Here is a 7,419-nt window from a genome sequence, read left to right on the forward strand (position 1 = left end):
TTACAACAATACTTGGAATTGGAGGAGATGTTGCATGTAGCCATTAAGCTTGAGAACCAATTCAAGAGGAGGGGTGTTAGTACATGGTTTGGAGGAGTTTCTAGCAGTGGAAGGACAAGTTCAAGTGGCTGGAAAAACAATTCCACTTGTGAAAACAAGTTGAAGCCGAAATTAGGAGAAGAAACTACCAACTGGCCAAGAAGGGATGTCAAGACCGAATCTGTCCAAGCACTTAGAGGTGAGATAAAATCTGATCCTAAACCTCAAAAATCCAGAGAAATAATTTGTTTTAAGTGTCAAGGAAGAGGACACATAGCCAGCCAATGCCCAAATATAAGAATCATGGTATTAAAGGGTGATGGTGAGCTGGAATCTACGAGTGAAGAAAGTGAGGATGAAGCCAAGCAAGAGGAGGAGGACTTGGAGGATGAACCCGAAACTTTGCAAGCATCCAATGCTGAATTAAACTTGCTTTCTAGGAGAGTACTTGCTGCATACAAAGATGAGGATGAAATTCAAAGAGAGAACATCTTCCACACCCGATGTGAAATTCAAGGTAAGATTTGTAGTATGATTATTGATAGTAGAAGTTGTACTAATGTAATAAGTAACCTTGTAGTTGATAAATTGGGCTTAAAAACAATAAAACATCCTGAACCATATAGATTACAATGGCTTAATGATAGTGGTGAGATGAAAGTAAACAAACAAGCCAAAGTAAAATTTAATATAGGTAGATATGAGGATGTAGTTTTATGTGATATTGTACCCATGATTGCTGGACATATACTATTAGATAGGCCATGGCAATTTGATAAAGATGCTACTCATTTTGGTCGAGAAAATAGTATTGTTTTCAGGTTTAAAGGGAAGAAGGTCAAGCTGGAACCATTATCTCCTAAAGAGGTTTACAAAGACCAATTACAAATGCAACAAAGGAGAGAAGCCGAAAAGCTTAAGGACAAAGCAAGTATGGCACCAACGGCTTCACCATCCTTTCAAGAAGGTAAGAATGAGGTTGTTGATCAAGGTAAGGTTTCTAAGACTCATATTGAGTGGAAAGATCAAGGAAAAATCAAAAGAGAGGGGAAAGAGAGTGGCAAACCCGAGAGCTTGGAGAATGAAGGGAAATCTGAAGGTTTGCGCCAATCCAAAGGGGAAAAAGAAAAAGAAAGAAAAGAAAGGTCAAGTAGCAACTTTTATTTGAGTTTAGGGAATATTAATAAGGTTATTGAGAGTAAGAAACCTTTGCTGGTCATGATTTATAAAGATAATTATTTTAATGATCAAACTAACATTGAAGAACTTGAATTGCCAAGTTCAATATTTTCTCTTTTGAAGGAATTTGGAGATGTCTTCCCAAATGAAATTCCAAGTGGACTACCATCCAATCAAGAGGGAAAAGGTAAGCTTGCTATCCAAGGTAAGTCTTCTAATACTCAGGTTGTGTGGAAAGATTTTAATAAAACCAAGAGTGAAAAATTTGGTGCAAAAGCCGAGAGTGAGGAAGGTGATATGGCATTGAGTGAGAAAGGAAAAGGAAGACAAGAAAGGAAGAATATAAATTTTTATCTTAGCTTTGGTGATGTTAATAAAGTAATTATGAATAAGAAATCATTGCTGACCATTAATTTTAAAGATACTTATTTAAAGATGTCTTTATTGCATAGAACTTTATCTGCATTGTTGAGAGCTTTACTTAGTGGCAATTTGAAAATTTGGGAAATATTGTTTGCTAACTTTAAAAAGTGTAATTTTGACCATAATGAGCATGTATTTCTAGATTTTTTTGTAATAGTGTTTGACCCAGGAGAATTGGTTTGGTGGCACTTACGAAAGGAAAGGTTTCCTAAACAAAGAAAGTCAAAGCTCATGCCGCCTAGGGATGGACTTTTTCAAGTTTTGGAGCCGAATAACAAGAATGCCTACAAGCTTGCTTTACCGGGTGAGTATAACATGAGTGCTGCAATTAATGTTGCTGATTTAACTCCTTTTGTTGCAGGTGATGATCTTGATTTGAGGACAAATCATTTTCAAGAGGAGGGGAATGATGTGATTCCGCCCGAGGCCGCTCAACCGATAACCCGCTGGGGTGTTGACTCAACACGGATGAAGACTAGGCCAATCAAAAGAGCTCAAATTAAGAGATTTAAGGGCAACCTGGGAGTATTTATACAGAGGGTAATCAATCTCAACAGAGCTTGTTCATACTTGAAGATACAAAGCCTATTCGAAGCATCCAAGTGGTGGAAGCCGATACGGACCAGAGTGACGGTTTTGGTACATTTTTGGAGTCCGAGAAGCATGAAATGGTTCCAATGCTTTATGGGTTCAATACATATGCCTAAGAGGTCATGGAATCAAGTTAAAGCAGCCTCAAATGCAATCAAAAAGGGCTTGTATGGACAGCCTCAACAATTTGGCCGAATTTGCTGTATTGCTTGCTAGCTTTACTGTATTTTACTGTATTAGCCTTTTCTTATTTTTCCAAGCATGGGCAACGTGTGGGACTTCATATTCAGCTTATTTGGCATCCTAAAAAGCATCTAGAAGCTGATTTGAAGCTCAAAGAGGTCAAAGATTGATCAAATTCAACTTGATAAAAAAGCTAGCATTTTTAGTTTCCTAATTTGTTTTTACTTTTTGTTTTAGGAAACTACCATTACTTTTTGACTTTTATTTATTTATTTTCTGGAAAAATAACTTTAGGAAGGTTTTTATTTTATTCTTTCCATTGTAAATTAATTAATTCCTAATTTAATATAAAGGAATTAATTAATCAAACTTAGATTAGGAAAGGAAGTATAGTTTAGGCCAACTAGGTTTCTTTATGTGTGTGGCCGGTTTTTCTTTTGTTTTTAGGGTTTTATTTTGTGGCTTTGTAGCCTATTTAAAGGCTTATTTTTCAATAATAATAAAAACTTTGATTTGAATAAGAAAATATTTGTGAGATTAATTATCTCTTTGTTCTTTGAGAACACCTAAAACACCATTAGAGAATTGGTTGTTTTAGCTTGACTTATCAATAGGTTTTCCATCCCCTATTGTGGCGTCTACATTATACCAAGGTTTCTAGCCACAGGTTGGTTAGGGGTTGAGGTCCAATCCATTAGAACTTGAACTTAATTATGATCCGGGCTAATATAATACGGGTTTAGGAGCAGGTCGTCCTAGGTTCGTATCACAAAGTCTTATCTAGGCCTTCTTGAAAAAAAAGAAAAAAGAAAAAAGAAAACTTTGTAAGTTTCAGTACAGTACAAGAAAACGATGCTGTTGAATGAGAAACATAATGAATGTTGAATGTTGAATGAGAAAAAAATTCTTTCATTTTTCATATAAACATATAAATAAATAAATAAATATTTGGGTCATCATTAATCATTTGGCTTGGAGATAGTATTTCAGTATCTATACGTATATACAGGTTTATTCTTCATCCTTTCTGGAGTTTCGATAGAAGTATTCCTTGACTAATGCATTGGAGCCAACTCCACTTGTTAGAATAGCTTCCATTGAGTCTCTGCACCTATCCTTTTTTATTATCACTTTCTGAATCCTTGTTTGTTTTTAGAAAATAGGATTTGGCTCAGGATTGCTCATTTATAATTCCAAGGTTTCTCTGAATTTGAAAGTTATCACTTGGTAGGTTTCCGTACCAAGGCTCAATCCAATTAAGTTCGTAGCGTCTACCAATTTTGCCATATCCTCCCCCCCCCCCCCCCCACTTCTTATTAAGGTCTTGGTGCCACTCTTCTTTATTCATTTATTTATATTAGGCTGGAACCGTTGAATTCATTAGATAGTAGTGGAAATGTATTTTCTCCTAATTTGGATTTATTGTCTATCTTCTTTCATCTCTATCGGATACTCATATTTGGTCCAATCAGAAAAGATTCTATCAGTTCTGTATTTGAAATTAAATTCAATACGAAATTAAATTCAATATACAATATATATATATATGGATATATACCACATATATGTTATGTATATTTATTATACCTAAATATATATGTGGTAGATGTATAAGCTAACATGCTATGCCCCTATCTCTATCATTTTTAGTGTGTAATTTTGAATACTTAAACGATCGATTCTTTTTTTTTTCGTTTTAGATTTCACCTTTCCAAATGAAAACACTGGAATGCTTCATTATGATCTGGATTGTATTTACATAGATTGGATTGCACTTTTCTTTTTCATTTTTTTCTTCCTCTTCCGCTTTTCTTAGGGCGGACCTTCTATAATAACAATATAAGTAATATAAAAAAAAAAGAACTAAAAAGGAAATTTTTTATTATAATATTTTTATAATATTAATTCTTTATTATAATAATTATAATCTTTTTAATCTTTTTCATATTATAAACATTAATATTATAATATTCAAAAATAATTACAAAGTCATTTTTTAATTCACAAAAAAATTCTTACTATATAATCAAGATATTGGTTATTGATAAACATAGAATTGATAAAAAAATTGAAATTATATAGCGTTATATTAATTGTTATGTTAATTGCTATGTTTTATAATATTCAAATATCCAATATTTCTTTGAACTTCTATTCTAGATTCGTCTCCCCAGTCATATGAATTATGAACAGCTAGTAGCTATGATCCAGTAGTAATTTGTGTTATGCGAGCTCGCTTAGATCAGAGGTTAAAGCATCGCATTTGTAATGTGATGGTCATCGGTTCGATTACAATAGCTGGCTTTCTTCCATCTATTTGATTTTTTATTTATTTACAATATCGATAATAAGAATATTGAGATAATATGAATATTGAAAAGGCTTCATACCCTTTTACCTTACCAAGGGTCACCGATCTATTATCTCTCTATTATCTCATAGAAACTCCCAATTTAAAAAAAAAAAAAAAAAAAAACTAGAAGTTCAATCTCTGTAAAACAAATCAACCAAGAAAAGAAAACTTTGTTATTTATTTATATATTGCTTATTTATTATTTGCTTATTTATATTTTTTTATAAAATTAATTATTGTATTGTATAAAAATTATACACAATAATAAATAATATTTATATATACATATATTATATATACAATACAATAAGGTTCAGATATTGATACAATTCATCTAATTATTTTTTGTAGTCCAAGACTTTAGTAAATTTCACTTCATTTATCATTTAGTTTAGTTTTAATTTCATTCAGGTCTATGAAATTTCAATAAAATAAGGAGTCTTTATGTCATGTTACAGAGGACCTCGTTTCAAAAAATATGTCGTATGGGGGCTTTACCGGGACGAACTAGTCAAAACCTTGAGCCGGAAGCGATCTTAGAAACCAATTGTGCCCCGGTAAAAAATCCCAATATCGTATTTGTTTAGAAGAAAAACAAAAATTCTGCTTTCATTATGGTCTTACAGAACAACAATTACTTAAATATGTTCGTACCACCGGAAAAGCCAAAGGGTCGATGGGTCAGGTTGTACTACAATTACTTGAAATGCATTTGGATAACATACTTTTTCGATTGGGCATGGCTTGGACTATTCCCCAAGCTGGCCAATTGGTTAACCATAGACATATTTTAGTTAATGGTCGTATAGTAGATATACCAAGTTATGGCCCCAAACCCTGAGATATTATTACAGTAAGGGATGAACAAAAATCTAGGGCTGGTTCAAAATTATCTTGATTCAGCCTTCCCTGAGGAATTACCAAAACATTTAATGCTTCACCCATTTCAACATAAACGATTAATCAATCAAATAATAGATAGTAAATGGGTCGATCTGAAAATAAATGAGATGCTTGTTGTAGAATATTATTCTCGTCAGACTTAAACCAAACTAAAATAATAAGAACAGGGGTTTGGACACCCCTTACTACGTAAAAAGACCCGAGGTAAGGGGTTTTGATCAGGGAATTTTTCTCCCATTCATGTATCATAGATTAGTAGGGCGATTTTCATTCCTTGTCCCTTCTTTACATTACAGCATTTTCCATGCCATAGAAATTAGTATTAGGAATAGAGAATCTAAATCAAAGAGAGGGCTAACTATTGGAATAATGGTATCCATCGTTATTTGATACATTGCGATCAGTAACATTGGTGAATTAGATAAAGTGTACGAAAAGAAAGGGATTCAAACCCTCGGTCAACAAAAGCCTACATAGCAGTTCCAATGCTATGCCTTCAACCACTCGGCCATCTCACCTACATAACGATTATGGTTCAGAAACCAAGTGAATAGTGAGTTATTCATATTCGATTTTTGGATAGGTGTGTACACTCTATTATTTTTTTTTTAATAGAAAGACTTTTATTAAATTAAAGATAAACCCTTCCTTCGACGTTGGGGAAAAATAATTTTTTTTGTTGAAAAACAATAGATAAAGATTTATGTTTGTGAAGACGGCACTCCCGGCTTTTTCTAATATTTATACCAGATTAAATCACTGAATTGGAACGAATACACCGAGCAATCTATTTTTTGATACTATGTTTAATGGATACTTTTAGATGATTATTATATTTAGTTTAAATTATTCATCCATTTTCATAAAAATTATAAAATGACTTTTTAGTTTTAGATCTTTCAATCCCTTATCCCAACTTCGGACCAATAGATTTATTCCAAATTCAGAAAACGTCCAGGGGTTTTTATATTTGATTTTATAGCGTATACCCTTTATACACACAACACAAAATGGATGGTTAGTCTATTTTCATCCATCATAGAATGATTATTTGCTTCTTTTCTTCTCTCTTTTGATCATAATTCGATTAAAACATCTCTAATTATCCTAATCTGAAGGAAAAATTCTTTGATTCTTCAACTTCGATGAAATAGGAATAGTTCCTTTCATTCTTTTACTACTACTATTATATTACTACTATATTTTTACTAGTATAAATAGGAATCCCCACATATTTCTTTGTTTTTATTGATTAATGTGAAAAAGAAAAAGAAAGAATTTGAGTAGAAAGTCTTCTTTTTTAATGAGTCTGTTTTTACGTTATTTTATACTGTCCAATTCCCTTTATTTGGGGATTATTTTCTCACAACACGAAGGGTAATTCAAAGAAATTATAGAATGGATTTCTACCTATGTCTAGATTTGGAATAAATGGAAATTTTATTGATAAGACCTTCTCAATTGTAGCCAATATCTTATTGCGAATAATTCCGACAACTTCGGGAGAGAAAAAGGCATTCATTTATTACTGAGATGGTGCGATTTGATTCTTTTATTTATTATATTATAAAATATTATGTTATAATAAATTATAAAAATATATAATAAATTAATTATATTATAAATAAATTAATTACATCGTAATAAATTATAATTAATAAATAATATTATTATTGTATATATATTTAATATATTTATATTTAATAATAAATTTATTATGTATATGTATTATAATTATAAATAATTAT

General features: G+C 31.7%; 1 pseudogene; it reads left to right on the top strand.

Moving 5' to 3' along the window:
• Positions 1-5,212: 5,212 nt before the first annotated feature.
• Positions 5,213-5,814, top strand: LOC125419431 (small ribosomal subunit protein uS4c-like; annotated as a pseudogene).
• The last annotated feature ends 1,605 nt before the right edge of the window (positions 5,815-7,419 follow it).

The sequence above is a fragment of the Ziziphus jujuba genome, chromosome 6 (genome assembly GCF_031755915.1).
Source record: "Ziziphus jujuba cultivar Dongzao chromosome 6, ASM3175591v1".
Classification (NCBI taxonomy): domain Eukaryota; kingdom Viridiplantae; phylum Streptophyta; class Magnoliopsida; order Rosales; family Rhamnaceae; genus Ziziphus; species Ziziphus jujuba.